General features: G+C 33.8%; 1 protein-coding gene across 5 annotated transcripts in view; it reads right to left on the bottom strand.

The window, feature by feature from the left end:
- The window catches only part of LOC149940642 (potassium voltage-gated channel protein Shaw-like), a 208,664-nt gene that overhangs the window by 92,485 nt on the left and 101,608 nt on the right, over positions 1–14,571 (bottom strand). For 4 of the 5 annotated variants that reach the window (XM_090178085.1, XM_090178088.1, XM_090178090.1 and 1 more), the window contains exon 2: positions 9,664–9,812. The exons of the other annotated variant lie outside the window; for it this stretch is intronic. The gene's annotated coding sequence lies outside the window, so the exon portion shown is untranslated. The remainder of the gene's footprint in view (positions 1–9,663; positions 9,813–14,571) is intronic. 5 annotated transcript variants of the gene reach the window in all.

Here is a 14,571-nt window from a genome sequence, read left to right as displayed (position 1 = left end):
GTTTAGTTTTGTACGCGAATTACCTCGATTTGTTTACAAAGCCCTTTTTTACCTAACACACGAACCCAAACCTTAATGTTCGCATTTCCCCGCTGCTTGGTTTTGCGCTTGTCGCAGCCTACATCCAGGGGGTAGTAGGCCACACTTTGAAGCTCTCTGGCGCTCTTTTAACTCATCGTAGGAAAATACTTCTCAACTCACCCCCTACAACTCCTTAATTTTTTGCATAACCTTTTGAAACACCCTGTATACAAAAAAAAACTTCTGGCTAATAACTTAGAAATACCAATATAAATGTACATTTTTTAACAGTACCTAGAGGCAAATAAAATATAAATGAAGTATATATTAATAACAACTATGAAATCAGTGTTGGGGAAACAACGTCTATAATAGACTATAGTGCAACACGAAAAGGGACAATGTTCAATTCTATCAAAACATAAACGTTAATCTCTGGATTCTCCATTTTTCCTTTTCGTCATTTATCGTTCCTCTTCCACGAGTCCTTATCTCCCCCTCCCCCCCTTTTCCATTTTTCTTTTAATCTGGAAAAGAAAATCACTCAACCGCAAAAATTCTGGATTTCTCATTTTGAGCGGATACGGCGCCAAGTTGAAAGTCCGACCATTTTTAGCCTTTAACTGTTGAGCGCTCGAAGGCGAAGGTTATTGGGATCTAGTCTCCTTCGAAAAGAGGATTATCCCGCCTATTACTCTACTATCGGATAACGGTTGAGCTCGAAAAGATAGGAGGCTGAGGATTGAAAAATTAGTTTTCCCTTTTCGGGGTGGGGCGATGGGCGGTGGAGAGGGATAACACTCCGGCCAAAGATTAGCAGAGACCCCAGCCCCTACTCATTTTTTTCTCTTATCTTTCTTTGTCCGAAGATGGAAGAACTGCTCATGTACTAATTGAGACTAATTTTTTATGCCGTTGCTTTCATTCTATTTTCTATTGCTTTCTTTCCTTTGGCCAAGAACGTATTTAGGCTCCTGAAAACGTACGAATTTGCCTTTCAGACCAGCAAGCATGATCTACTACTTAAGCTCCACCCGCAATCAGAAACACCTTAATTTTTACTATTGTAGAGCCTCCTCTAGTATCGAACGTAAGAAGGTTTTCTATTATATTTCGAGAAATTAAGTATAATTAGTGCAACCATGCGTTGGGGTTCGTAAAAACAGTGAACATAAGTTTTTGTGGTCATCCTCTTATACTTTTACTTTTCGAAATAGCCACTCTCTAAAATCCATACGTAGCGTTACATGGAGGCTGCATGTTTGCAAAACACATGGTTGAATTACCCTTATTTGAATAATATTTTTTTCAAAACGTATTTTTTGACTATAAAATATGTATAATTATATTTATATACATAAAATATTTTTAAAAGCATTCATATAAAGTTTTCAAAAAAAAACCTTAACTATTTAATTTTTTTGTTAAATATGATGCGTTTAAAAAAATTCAAATATTTACTTTCATTATTCAGTTATAAAAATTGCCATAGTTTTGCAATCCCTAGATGAATACGTTCTTGCATAAGTGTATAATGTTATTACATAAGTGTGACACTTCGTATTCTTCACATGCAAAAAATTTACTGAGAGCTATTCACAAGACAGACAGCACCTCGCTAGGGGGAGATTCTCTTCTTGTGATGATGTTACTAGCTCTCAGTAAAATATTCCCCAAAGTGACAAACTTATAGAATAATATTATAGACTTATGGTTCTTGTTAACGGAAAGCTCTGATTTAATTCCTAATTTAGTTCGTCACACTTTAATTTTAGCTGAATTTAGCATTTCCCTGACAGATGGCACTACTGTTTCAATTCGAATTGTGACTAGTACGTTCTCCGTAATATAAATAAGTTCTTTCTTTTTTTTAAATCTATCGAAGCCTTAGAAAAACTTTCCGTTCCAGCCTTAAGCCTGGTTTCCACTATCGCGGAAAAGTGCGCTATCTCGCATCACGCTTAAAATATTCGCTTTGAAGTTGACGACTTTTACGCGCGTCAATGAAACCTCGCCATTTTCCGTGCAAGTGGAAACCAAACTTTTTAAATCCCGCACTTTCGCCGGTAAATTAATTCACCCGCGGCAAAAAACTCTTTTGAATTCATTCTTTTCTAGCGCGTCTCTTTGTCGTCTCATCTGTGGCGTCGTTGAAAATGAGGTGGGCTTTTCTTTCAAATTGTTTATCATCGACCAAGTGATCACTCTTTACTCCGGCCATATTTGACCGGGAATTAGTGGCGTCACTAACTTGTAAGTATTGACTGAAATAGTTTTGCTTAAATTTATGCTCTAGCTATTCTTCTTTACCATCGTACCATTTCAGATCTAACTATTCCACAATTTAGGATCACTCCATTTTAGATCTAACTATTCCACAATTTAGGATCACTCCATTTTAGATCTAACTATTCCATAATTTAGGATCACATTTTAGGACAGCTCCATTTCAGATTTAACTACTCCACATTTTACGGTAGCGCCATTTCAGATTTTATATTTAACATTTTAGGATAGCTCCATTTCAGATTTTACATTTCCACATTTCATTATAGCTCCATTTCCAATCTAACTATTCCACATTTTATTATAGCTCCATTTCCAATCTAACTATTCCACATTTTATTATAGCTCCATTTCCAATCTAACTATTCCACATTTTATTATAGCTCCATTTCCAATCTAACTATTCCACATTTTATTATAGCTCCATTTCCGATCTAACTATTCCACATTTTATTATAGCTCCATTTCCGATCTAACTATTCCAAATTATAGGATCGCTCAATTTTAGATCAAACCATTCGGAATTTTAGGATCGCTCCATTTGATAATTAAATATTCCACATTTTAGGATCGCTCCATTTAATAACTAAATATTCAACATTTTAGGATAGCTCAATTTCAGATATAACTATTCCAAATTTTAGGATCTCTCCATTTCAGATATAACTATTCCTTATTTTAGGATAGCTCCATTTAAGATATTTCATTTCCATATTTTTAGCATCACTCCATTTCAGATCTAAATATTTCACATTTTAGGTTAGCTCCATTTCATATTTTACATTTCCAAATTTTTAACATCGCTCCATTTAAAATCTAAATAATCCATATTTTAGGATAGCACTAATTAAAATTTTACTTTTCAATATTTTTCACATCGCTCCATTTCAGATCTGAAAATATTCCACATTAAGGATCCATCTACTTCTGATCTAAAAATTTACGATTATAGGATCGCTTCATTTTCTGTTTAACTATTGTAAATATTAGAAGATTGTTTCAGATTCAGTCGAACTATACAAGTTTCCCGTCTAGCTATTTTAAGGTGTACAGTGATTAATTTACTTAATTTATATTATTAAATATGAATACACATTAGGTGCCTTTAAAACTTTTAAATGGGTTATACGGGTACGGAGAGCTAGCGCCTAGTTCTTTCTCCCGAAATACCACGTTCATTGTTCCAATAACGTTTTTTGCCTTCCAAAGTTGGAATTTTTGAGAACTTCACCTAGTTTAATGTTCTTCCACTTCGTCTTTCTTGAATTCAAGATCACTCGAATTTTATTATTTACGACCAGTCAAGGACCAGTATAAAACCAGGCTAGGACTAGTCTTTAACCAGTGTAGGAATAAACTCTTACCAGACTATGATCATTATAACACCAGCCTTTAACCAGTATAAGAATAATCTATGGGCAGACTATGGCCATTATAACACCAGCCTTTAACCAATGTAAGAATAATCTATGGCCAGTCTATTACCATTATAACACCAGCCTTTAACCAGTATAAGAATAATCTATGGACAGACTATGGCCATTATAACACCAGCCTTTAACCAATGTAAGAATAATCTATGGCCAGTCTATTACCATTATAACACCCGCCTTTAACCAGTATAAGAATAATCTATGGACAGACTATGGCCATTATAACACCAGCCTTTAACCAATGTAAGGATAATCTATGGCCAGTCTATTACCATTATAACACCAGCCTTTAACCAGTATAAGAATAATCTATGGACGGACTATGGCCATTATAGCACCAGCCTTTAACCAATGTAAGAATAATCTATGGCCAGTCTATTACCATTATAACTATAGCCTTTAACCAGAGTAGGAATAATCTATGGCCAGTCTATTACCATTATAACAGCAGCCTTTAACCAGTGTAAAATCAGCCTAATTCTAGTCTATGACTAGTCTAGGCCTAGTCTAGGATTATTCTAAGACAAGTCTAGAACCATTTGAGAAAAGGAGAGAAATGTAATCACTTTCGGTAACATCACGAATCAGAGATGAAGGCTACGTCTCCAAATAATATATAGCCAATGACTTTAGAATAGATCGGGCTGATAAGGTAAATTTGGAATGGGCGCCTTGAAAGCGGAGTGTGTGTATCCGTGGCGAATCAATGACCGGTGAACTTTCAGAAGGGATACTTAATCAACTTTCCCATCACTAAATTTCCCCGATGTCTCTATTAATTTGAAGAGGCCGGCTGCGTCTGTCTGCTCGGGATGGACTCCAATAGAAAGGGAGAGCCCAGGGTTTGTTGGTGCCTTAAAGAGCCTCGATTTATAGACCCGGCTGATTGGACGATATTTGTCGGCAGGCTTTACGTCTTTGTTCAAACGCGCTGGTTCGCGAAGAGTGAATAACAGATTCGAGTGAAAGGCCAACATTGGCTCACCCTCCTTATTGGAAACGCCATTATAAGACTTGGTTACAGTATACCGTGGCTTTCACACCTTCCTAGAATCCGCTATCGCCGGATTTAAATTCTTACTCAAATAAGGCCACTTTCGGTTATTTTCCCAACAAAATATATTTCACCGAGCGATTTAAGTCTTTTTTACGTGATTGTCGGGTTCTTCCTGACTTGATAACTAACTTTAAGTTTCTACAAAAAAGGTTCAAATTTTAGTCCCGTCATCAATTGATATGCCTTTCTCTGCCTAAATTTCCAATTTAAAAGATCGACATTTTCAAGATCGAGATCATAGTAGTTATTTTTTATTATCAGATTTTCGAGATAAAAATTTTGAAGGTCAGGATGGCACCCTTGCTGTATAGTGACAGACGCGCTATGTACTACCAGAAAAGATAAATGCTGAATATGCTCCTACAAATGTTAGATTGTATCTACTTTCAATTTATTTTGAATGCTTAGGTATATTTCAAAAATCAGAAAACTGATTTCGAGTATTACGATTTTTTTACGATGTTTCTGATTTTAAAAACTGATATCGTGATTTCAGGATTTTAGAAATATTTAAAATATTTTATTTCTTGTAGAGTGTAGATAACTTTGACAAATGTAGAGAATTTTGATCAATGGAGAGAACTTTGACCAATGTAGATAACTTTGACAAATGTAGATAACTTTGACAAGTGTAGATAACTTTGACAAATGTAGATAACTTTGACAAATTTAGAGAACTTTGAAAGATTTAGAAAACAATTTGACAAATGTAGAGAACTTCGAAAGATTTAGAGAACACTTTGACAAATGTAGATAACTTGGACAAATATAGATAACTGTGACAATTGTAGAGATGATTTTTAGCACTTAATCGCCCATTTTTACTGTCACCAAGTTCCGTTTCTAAAAATTGGTAAATTTCAGTGACGCGTGTCGCTCTAGCGAATTGTACCTACACTCATTGACATTTGGTCGTAATGACCGCGGGAGGATTATCAAATTTAGACGGTGAAAGAAGGAAGCGTGTAACGAGTTTAAACAACTCATTTATTCAGCGTTCTCTCATAAAATAAATAGAGGCACCAATCCACTGTAAGCGAGCTACGTTCTTCGCCTGATCATCGAAAATTTCCTTAAATTAACCAGCAAAACGTCTCCAGCGGTGGTAATGAAGCGGTTTGATTTTAAAATAGGCAGACCTCAACCCCCACTGTATAGTGTACAGATGACGAAATCTTCCGCCATCAACAAACGTGACAGCGTTGGGGGGGGGGGGGGGACACCTTCGAAGAGGGGTACTCAATTTGTTTCGTTAAAAGCGCCACCCTCTACCGCCCCCTTACCCCCCCACCGTACGTAATATTTTGTATGAATAATTAATTCGGACATTGTTGCACCGCGACTTGATGGCCTGTTACCGCGGGCTCCGGACACGATTTAGAGTTGCGCTTGGCCGACCAATTTACTCCCGGCGTAAAGGGTGATAGGTCAGGATGTCCTTTCGGGACCATCGAGTCCAACTAGGGGGATTTAGGTTGAACTCATGGTCCCTTCGTTCCGCCCTCCCCTCTGATTGAAGAGTACAGACGGACATCGAGGCTACCATATCGAGGTTCGGGCGCTCGGGCAGTTGGAACGGGTGTTAGCTGCGGAATTAACGTCGTGAACGGTGAATATTCGATTTGGTCGAACGCGTAATTGGCTCCTCCCTCTCCTCTCTCGAATCATACGCCATTCTCCTTTTGAAAATTTCCGCCTCCCGTCAGACTATAGTTCCATCATTGGTCAAGGAGGGCTGCGTGCTACTAATTCTTAGACCCTTTTTATTGTTTCCGTAGAAATCGAGTTTTCTCCGCCTGCTTTGTTCGTTTACCCGACTAGTTGTCTTGTAAGACCTATTTGTGATCTACCAGCCCCTGTAGAAGTGTTCTAGTAGCAATGCTTCAATGTTCAGGGAGAAGCGACGGTTCCGCCTGTTTTTTGGGGCGCACGGTATTTTTGTATCTGTTAATTGTATTCTATTTCTCCAAACATGTATGTCTTTATTAATATTGAACTAAATTTTAAAAATAAGTAAGTATTCTTATGAATTTTAATTTGGTTTATGTATTTGTTTTTCTTGATTAATCTTAATATTTAGAAATAAGTATACATATTGATTAATTTTGATTTTTGAAATAATTATAAATCTTGATTAATCTTAATTTTTTGAAATAAGTATACTGTTTGATTAATCTTAATTTTTGAAATAAGTATTCGTCTTGATTAATCTTAATTTTTTGAAATAAGTATACATCTTGATTAATCTTAAATTTTTTAAAAAAGTATACATCTTGATTAATCTTGATTTTTTGAAATAATTATAAATCTAGATTAATCTTAATTTTTTTAAATAAGTATACACCTTGATTAATCTTACTTTTTTGAAATAAGTATTCATCTTGATTAATCTTAAAATTTTTAATCTTGATTTTTTTAGTTCTTGCAAAATTTTGATTTTTTAGATATGTGTTGGTATTTGTATTACCAGATATCTTATAATTATCATTTTATATTTATCGTGGTCGACTATTTACAGCCTATTGTCGTCTGTTATTACGGGGGAAAAAATACACGGGTGACGTCATTCGAAAGCGTGTACACTCTATTGACGCGCGTTCCGTTGGCAATCACCGAACGATTCTTTATTCGATCTGGCGCTGATTCAATACATATGTTTATGGGCATTGTCAACGGCACAATTCCCCTCCCCCCACGTCGTCCGCGCCAAACAAGCGGCCAAATGTAGTTTACTCGACTTCGCCGCTAGAGGGAGTAGACGTATAAAGCGGCAGAAAGGGTCGAGAGGGCGCGAGTTGTGTTTTAGGGGTGCGTTATTTTCATCGCCAGAGAACATATTTGGTTCGTTATTGCACGGCCATTACCGTGCTGGAACGTGTCGGATTTTCAGGCGGCGCAAATTGAAACTCCTTCGCAGCGCCAAAGCAATCCATAACCTCCGCTCCCCCTGCCTCGTAATCCTCCTGCCTCCCCCAAACGTTTAGATCCTGGCACTGCGTTGGAAACTGCCAAGTGGGGTAGTTTTCTTCGCGGCTTCAAGTTCGTCGAATGTAGGAATGGCAATTTCGTCTCGGGTAAAGGCAGATGGAGAGTTGCAACGCGGGAATGCTTTTACAGGCGAGAAAGGGGTTCGCGAGGGCTCTAATAATGGCCAATGTCTAGATGGAAAATATTTCGCATGCAAATGATGTTCCTCGATCCGAAGTTATAAAAATATTTCGTGAAAACCGACCAGAATTTTTTTCTTTCGCGTGGCTTTTTTTTTTCTTGAGAGTAAAATATTTGGACAAATAGTATTAAATATAGGGCCCCGTATATTCGCGAATTAGATTGAGGGTTTGTTCGCACAGTTTTCTTAAAGTTAATACGTGACACTAGCGTGGCTATTCCAATTTTTTTTATATTATCTAATGGAAGGCTATAGAATATATTTCTATAATTTCTATCATATTTTATAGACTGCTCTTTAATTATTTCTAGAAACTGCTCTATAATTATTTCTAGAAACTGCTCTATAATTATTTCTATAGACTGCTCTATCATCATTTCTATAGACTGCTCTATAATTATTTCTATAGACTGCTCTATAATTATTTCTATAGACTGCTCTATCATTATTTCTATAGACTGCTCTATCATTATTTCTATAGACTGCTCCATCATTATTTCTATAGACTGCTCTATCATTATTTCTATAGACTGCTCTATCATTATTTCTATAGACTGCTCTATCATTATTTCTATAGACTGCTCTATCATTATTTCTATAGACTGCTCTATCATTATTTCTATAACCTACTCTAGAATTATTTCTACAACCTGCTCTATAATTATTTCTATAGACTGCTCTATAATTATTTCTATAGACTGCTCTATCATTATTTCTATAACCTGCTCTATAATTATTTCATAGACTGCTCTATAATTATTTCTATAGACTGCTCTATCATTATTTATATAGACTGCTCTATCATTATTTATATAGACTGCTCAATAATTATTTCTATACACTTAATATGATATAATTCACGTCTATAGAATGTTTAAGGTTTTTTATTATATAGCATGCTCTAAAGCTATTTCTACTGACTTTTTGTAATATATCTTAGAGAAGTCTATAGAATGTCTAAGGTTTTTATATTCTACAGAGTCCTCTATAATTATTTCTATAGACTTTCTTTAATATTTTTTAGAAAACTATAGAATTTATAAAATTTTATAAATGCTTTTTTTTAATAATAATAATAATAATAATAATAATAATAATAATAATAATCAGCTAGGCTAATACCCAAGGCACCACCTTAGGCCTAAGTCATCATGCGACTTTTGAAGCCCTTAATTCAGGTGGCCGGGTTACAATGCGTAGGAGGGTGGTGGCAAGCCCTGCATGCTTTATAGAGGTTTCTATAGAAAGACCACGATGTTTCTTTAAAGTTTTAAATTCCCATTTACACTTTCTTACTGTATTTCTTCTTTAATAATATGCATAGTTTTCACTTTAGGTTGAGAGCTAAATTTCTGTATTCTATAGAGTGCTCTAAAGATATTTCTATAGAAAATATCTCGACGTTTCTATACGGATTAAAATTTTAACTATATGCATAGCATAGTAATCACTTAGTAAAAATCTGAACACTGATTACTGTAATATTAAAATTTTATAATTTTAATCTCTAATCAATTACGTCATCACATAATTGTGAAAGCTACAAAGATTACGGCAGTGATCTTTGCCTACGCTAAGAGTCTTCTTTATCATGGTGTGTACGCAAGGTGCCTTACATAGAAGCATTGCTATCCATGTTTTTAATGAGGTAAAATGCCGGGTCACACTAAACTATAAGAACTGAATGAAATACAGACCTTCAATAGATGATTACAGGAACTGCCCTTTGAGAAACGTAAACGCGACGTCTTATCGAATTAAAGTTCCGATAAATTCCAAGGTGTGGCGCTCAGTAATGGCGAATGCCTCTTGGACATTTCTTCACTTCCCTTTTAAAAGCCAATCCCTGAAATACCAAGAAAGATATATCAGAGTGCTACTCCGATGTTAAAGGTTTCTTAGAAAACCAAAGTAAAGTATTCTATAGATATTTAAGAGTTGTTTCTATAGACCAACTCTCATAGAGTACCTTAAGAATGGGTCACTTTTATAAAGGTATTTGCTTTAGAATAACTATATTTATTATAGTAATTTAGATATTTAAATTAGAATATCGATACTACTTAGAATAATTAAGGTATTTGCTTTAGAATAGTTATAATCTGCAGAATAATATATTTATTTGTATTCGAATAGCTATACTTTTATAACAATTTAGGTATTTGCTTAAGAATACCTATAGTCTTTAGAATAACAGAAGTACTTGCTTCATAATACCTTAGGAATGTGCTTTATAATACCTTAGGAATGTGCTTCATAATACCTTAGGAATGTGCTTTACAATACTTAAGGAATGTGCTTTTTAATACCTTAGGAATGTGCTTTATAATACCTTAGGAATGTGCTTTATAATACCGTAGGAATGTGCTTTATAATACATTAGGGGTGTGCTTTATAATACCTTAGGGGTGTGCTTTATAATACCTTAGGAATGTGCTATATAATACCTTAGGGGCATGCTTTATAATACCTTAGGAATGTGCTTTATAATAACTTAGGAATGTGCTTTATAATACCTTAGGAATGTGCTTTATAATACCGTAGAAACGTGCTTTATAATACCTTAGGACTCTGCTTTATAATACCTTAGGAATGTGCTTTATAATACCTTAGGAATGTGCTTTATAATACCGTAGAAACGTGCTTTATAATACCTTAGGACTCTGCTTTATAATACCTTAGGAATGTGCTTTATAATACCGTAGGAATGTGCTTTATAATACCTTAAGAATGTACTTTATAATACCTTATAAAGGAATGGGCTTTAGGACCCCTATAGACCAATTTTTCTCTAATTGTGTTTTTTAGACATATATACAGAATACTTTTCGAGGCTATAAAGTGCCATCAAGTTTCTAAGCAGTTCTTTAGAATTTCTATAGAAAAAGTGTATAAAGAAATATCATTTATTTCAATTGTGTATTATCATTCCTTCGTAACGAAGGTAAACAAAAGGAACAACACTTTTAGTTCGTGAAACTTGGATTAAAAAAAGAATTATCCGTATCATAAATCATCGTAAGAAGAAATAAAACCCTTAGATTATTTTATAAGCGGAAGAAAAAAAATGAAAAGGAATTTTATTCATCGAAGCGTGCAATGCTTTACTGAGATATACACTTTAGTTCGTTTCGCTCTCCCTCTCTCTTAACAATAGCGGAAAATTGTAAATTGCGTTTTAATCATATTATTATTATCGAATTAGGTTGGGCTTGGCGAAATAGAAAACTTTCAGTCTAGTCGGCAATAGGCCTCGGCGATCTCGCGTGAACTAAAGCGTGCAAATAGAAATGCAAGCACTCAAAAGGCCTGACCTTTTCATTCATTGGCCTAGCTAGAAATTCGTCAAGGGGCAAGGGGCAGGCTACGTAATGATTCAGAGGGTCGGGAAGGAGGTGAATACTGTTTGAGGGAGAGGCAGCTCGTTACCATGATTATTAAGACTACCTTTAAAAATTAAAGCCATTTAAATCGTGATTAATATGATTAAATCTTGATTCAAGTTATTAAATTAATTAAATCTTGATTCAAGTTATTGAATTGATTAAATCTTGATTCAAGTTATTAAATTAATTAAATCTTGATTCAAGTTATTAAATTAATTAAATCTTGATTCAAGTTATTGAATTGATTAAATCTTGATTCAAGTTATTAAATTAATTAAATCTTAATTCAAGTTATTAAATTGATTAAATCTTGATTCAAGTTATTAAATTGATTAAATCTTGATTCAAGTTATTAAAATGATAAAATCTTGATTAAAATGATTAAACCTTGTTTAAAATGATTAAATATTGAACAAAATGATTAAATATTGATTGAAATTATTAAATCATGATTAAAATGATTAAATATTGATTGAAATTATTAAATCATGATTAAAATTATTAAATATTGATCAAAAATGCTTAAATATTGATCAAAATGATTAAATCATGATTAAATTTATTAAATTATGGTTAAATGTATGAAATCGTGATTGAAATGATAAAATCATGATTGAAACGATGAAATCACGATAAAATGTATTAAATCATGATAAAATGTATTAAATCATGATTAAATGTATGAAATCATGATCAAATGTATGAAATCATGATTAAATGTATTGAATCATGATTAAATTTATTATATCATGATTAAAATGATGGAATCATGATTAAATGTATTAAATCATGATTAAATGTATTAAATCATGATTAAATGTATTAAATCATGATTAAATGTATTAAATCATGATTAAATGTATTAAATCATGATTAAATGTATTAAATCATGATTAAATCTTGCTTAAATGTATTAAATCATGATTAAAATGATGGAATCATGATCAAAATGAGGGAATCATGATTAAATGTATTAAATCATGATTAAAATGATGAAATCATTATTAAGGTGGTGCCTTGGGTATTAGCCTAGCTAATTATTGCCATTATTATTATAGGTATTATTATTATTAAATGTATAAAATCCTTATTAAAAGGATTAAATCATGATTAATTGGATTAAATCTTGACTAAATAGAATAAATATTGATAAAATGAAATAAATCCTTATTAAAATATTAAATTAATTAATTTTTTTTAAATGAGTAAATGAAATAAATCCTTATTAAAATGATTAAATGAATTAAATTCTTATTAAAATGATTAAATGAATTAAATCCTTATTAAAATTATTAAATGAATTAAATCCTTATTAAAATTATTAAATCATGATTAATTTTACTAAATAATGATAAATTGGACTAAATAACGATAAATTGGACTAAATAACGATAGATTGGACTAAATAACGATATATTGGACTAAATAACGATACATTTGACTAAATAACGATACATTGGACTAAATAACGATAAATTGGACTCATAAATGATAAAAATAACGACTGCAACAGTAATCATGATTTAAATGAGCATGGTTATATCGTGGTTGAAATAATTAAATGGTGATCAAAATGTCTAAATCGTGATTGATTGGTGATCGAATTGACTAAATCGTGATTAAATTTTTAATAAAATAATGATGATTATTAGCAAAGTGACCAGCTACTTTGGTTTGACATGGATAATACCCCTGTCTACTTCACTGATTTATAGTTCATTGCACATTTCTTATCGGATTGGTTGGTCAATAGAAAAAAACATCAAGAACGACTACCTAAATTTCTGGGTTATGGATTGTGCTAATTTAGCTACAAATTGGCAGTGACGAAGAAAATATTAATTAAAAGAAAATTCAGTGTTGATATCACTAAGAGTTTGGGTGTACACCGATTGGAAATCAGGGAGTACACTTAGAATACGATAAGTATACTAGGAGTACTCCTCGGAGTATACCAAGATAACGGGAATATTACTTAAGGGTACGACTGAGATTACGTGAAAAATATGTCGTGACTATGCGAATAATACTCTGAGTACTACAAGAATACTCAGAGTACTCCGAGATTGCGTGAAGAATATGTCGTGACTATGCGAAGAGTACGCCGAGGAGGTAGACATTATGTAGAGTTAACAGAGTTTACGTGAAAACTATATTGCTTACACAAAAAGTACACCGAAATTTCACCGTTTACACCGAGCTTACATACTTGAAAAAATGCATAGAAAGCCCACACGTATCATACTTATTGATTTTATATTACTTATGGTATTTTTCGTGACTTTTCTTTTTTTGGAAACCGCCGCTATTACTTCTTGATATAACTTGTTTTTAGAATATTTAGACCCAAAAAAAGAGCAATTGGGAAGACCGCGCCCAGCGATTAGCGCGTGACGTTTAAAATAATTTTTTCGGCGTCGCTTCTGCTCTTGGGTTGTAATGGAGAGGTTAAACGGGTCAAGACTATCGAACGTTCTTAAGGTATTCCATAAGCCTATTAACATCGTTTTAATCTTTATAAACGCCTTCTAAAAGCACGACGTAATTTTAGGTGAGCTCAACGTCACTTACAGCACGCGTGAAGGAAAGTGAGAATGTTGTACGAATGCCAAAAGGTTTAGTTTAAAGAGGGCAGACACGGGCCTAATCGCGTCGTTCAAGTACGCGAGGCCGGGTTTCAAGGTGACTCCACCCTGCCAATAAAGCAGGCGAGCTTTCTTTTGATAAGCGCCGCACGCGACCCGAGGAAATTATCACTCAATTTTATCTGATACTCTTTTTCCCTTTGTGTAAATGTTTTTAAGGGAATAAAAAAGCATACCTTCAGTCTTTAGGGCCCTCCTTTCCAACAAGATTCAACTCGATTGCGGCGGGAATTAATGGCGCACGCGACCGAATGCTATTTCCTTTCGCTACTGACCTTTTCAGATATTCAGTTTTGTTTTATAAGGCCAAATATACCGATTAATATCTCGGAATAGGTTTCTAGGCAAAGGGTTTCTTTTCACGTCTGCTGGAAATTCTTAATCCAGTCTCATAAATCTAACTTAATACGTCATTGCCGGCCCTGACTATTTAACTTAATATATGGGAGGTTTCCCTCTTAGTATATCATTGGCTGGTCTGATAATATAAACCAATAAATCGGTGCCCACCCTGATAACCTTACTGAATATAGCATTACCTGCTTTGATAATATAACCTACACTCTTAGAAAAT

Source organism: Leiobunum rupestre, chromosome 6 (assembly GCF_980474605.1).
Source record: "Leiobunum rupestre chromosome 6, qqLeiRupe1.1.hap1, whole genome shotgun sequence".
NCBI classification, from domain to species: Eukaryota; Metazoa; Arthropoda; class Arachnida; order Opiliones; family Sclerosomatidae; genus Leiobunum; species Leiobunum rupestre.
Note: the sequence above shows the minus strand (reverse complement) of the source record. Positions and strands in the feature narration are given on the sequence as shown.